This window comes from Octopus bimaculoides, chromosome 4 (assembly GCF_001194135.2).
Source record: "Octopus bimaculoides isolate UCB-OBI-ISO-001 chromosome 4, ASM119413v2, whole genome shotgun sequence".
Classification (NCBI taxonomy): domain Eukaryota; kingdom Metazoa; phylum Mollusca; class Cephalopoda; order Octopoda; family Octopodidae; genus Octopus; species Octopus bimaculoides.
In genome coordinates, this window is record NC_068984.1 from 93,773,689 (window position 1) to 93,776,363 (window position 2,675).

Here is a 2,675-nt window from a genome sequence, read left to right on the forward strand (position 1 = left end):
CTTCTGCACTTGTACACTATGGTTGACAAATTTAGAGAGAATGAATTAACGAAATGATAAACTTGAATAGAATAAATAAAATGTGATGATTAATGGATATGCATGAACTTAAGACAAACAAGGAAGACGAAGCTATCGGAACTATGTTTACATGGTAAAGAAATAGATAGATAATAAAGAACGAATGGTGGGGTGGGGGTTATGATCTATGCAGAAACAGGAGTACATGAACGAGGTTGAAAAGACAAAATTTCTTACCTGTGCATCTTCTGAAATTTGTATTCTATCAGCAGAGGAATTGAAAATCATGTAGGGGAAACAGAGCATTGCACTGGTTTATATAGAGTTAGGGTTAGAGGGAGAAGTGTTGGCGAATCAGGTGGTAAAATCAAAGAGAGAAAGAGACAGACAGACGGACAGTGAGACAGAGAGAGAGGGGTCCGAGTTAGGTGGACAGGCAGTAAATACAACACGAGGAAGAATATTCTTTGGGATTTTGGGTAACATAATTTAATGAAACAGCAAATGCCGAAATTGTGAGATAGAATTGAAAAATATTTTTTGGGATTTTGGAAAACATAATTTAAAGAAACAGCAGTGGTAAATCAAAGAGAGAGAGAGAGTGAGGCAGAGAGATAGGGGTCCAAGTTAGGTGGACAGGCAGTAAATACAACACGAGGAAGAGGAATATTCTTTGAGATTTGGGGTAACATAATTGAATGAAACAGCAAATGCCGAAATCGTGAGATAGAATTGAAAAATATTTTTGGGGATTTTGGGAAACATAATTTAATGAAACATCAAATGCCATATATATATATATATATATATATATATATATAGTAGTTGTATACTGCCATCTTAACTTGACAGTCCCAATAAGGGAATATACTACTGCTATTTAGCCCTAGGAAGCTGGACCGCTTCCTGTCGGCCTTGACACATTTCTTGTGTCCTTATCTTTGCGAGGGGGAGACAAACTCCTCCACCCAGCCTAGCCTGCATTCAGGGACATATTTCTGAGTCTTTGCTCGTCATTAGCCTGAAGTAGCACGACTAATTCTCTTTATTATGATAATAATGTATCATACATAGAGGGGACAATACAGGACACTACAAACATTTAAGAATTGTCATTTAGTGAGTCTTTTTTTTATTTTTTTAAGAAAATATACGTTAAAAATATATTTAAAATTTTTTTAAAAACTTGGAATATTTCCATTGGTTTACAATTAATTTCGGGTACACCAGTCTTCACCTTTGGATTTTTATCAGGAAAGTTGAAGTAGAACCACTCACTCCCAATTTCCTTCCTACTTCCTTCCACTTTTCCTCATATACTCTTCTAGACAGGTGTCTTCTGTCCAACCCTATCTTGCTTTTCAGGTGGTACCTGAAATAGTATAGCATTCCAGGGCCGGAGATGAAGGTTCCTGTCTTCATACCTTGCATTCGAGTTCTCCATGCACACTCTTTCATAACTGTGACTGTACATAGAAAACAAACCTCACCTTCCTTAGGTAGTCCGATGGGTGGTACATTCTTAATCACAGACTCAGCCAATAGCTGTACTCTTCCCAGGTGCAACAGCAGGTGTTCAATGTAAATTGTCATCTCCAAAAGATGGGTGCACTGAACAAGAGCGTGCAGGATAGTTTCCTTCTCCTGCCCACATCTTGGACATTCGGGTGGCACTGAAATCCCGTGCCTGGACAATTTCTCATGGACAGGTAACGCATTCCTGAAACACTGCCAAGTCAGGGATCTTTGGTAATTATCCAAATACCCCGCCCTGAAAGTGTTCCAAAACAGGTTGGATAGCTGGTTCTCATCGAGCCCCAGTGTCTCTCCTAGCACGTCGTCACTTTTAAACTCTACCAACCCTTTGTAAAATGCAGAGGTGGTATTCCCGCTGCTGGCCTTACCCGCCTTGTGGATTAGCGCAAGTGCCTGCTGCCATTCCTTTTGCCATTCAGTCGATTTCTGTCTTTTAATCAAACCGGATTTAAATTCCTCAAGAGAGGCTGGTCGTGGAAAGAATTCCTCGGCGAGCGAATTCCACACCTGACCACCATCCAGGTAAGACCAGAGATGCCTTAGTCTCAGTGCATGTTTGCATATCAACAACCATGGCATCCCTAGGCCACCCTTTAACAGTTCCTGACAGCACACAGAGCGCCTCACAAGCGGCTTTCCCCTCCACAAAAAGCGAAAGAGAATCCGAACCAGCTTGTTTAGCCACAAATTGGGGCAAGGGACGACGGTCAGGTGGTAGGTGATAACTGACACAATAAACGTCTGCACCACCTCCGCCCTTCCTTTCAGAGACAGCGCCCTACCAGACCAAGTCCGGGTTAGCGCTTCTACCCTGTCCGTCACCTCACTCCAATTTTTCTCCATCTGGGAGTCCGGACCAAACCAAACTCCAAGCAACTTAACAGGACCATCCGTCCAGTGTCCCACAACACTGGATGTTATCGACTTGCTGCTCCAGGTGCCGAGCCGCAAACCAACAGACTTGTCTTTGTAAACTTTTGCCCCTGCCACCGTCTCGTATCTTCTGATTGCCTCTGCTACGCGAGGTAGCTGAGTCATCTTGGATACGGTGATGGTGACGTCATCCACATACGCTAAGACACCTTTACCACATCCTATTTCATTAGTGGTGCTTCCCA

General features: G+C 42.5%; 1 protein-coding gene across 5 annotated transcripts in view; it reads left to right on the forward strand.

Annotated features, from left to right (window-relative positions):
* The window catches only part of LOC106881414 (membrane progestin receptor gamma), a 99,435-nt gene that overhangs the window by 36,442 nt on the left and 60,318 nt on the right, over positions 1-2,675 (forward strand). The window lies entirely within an intron of this gene.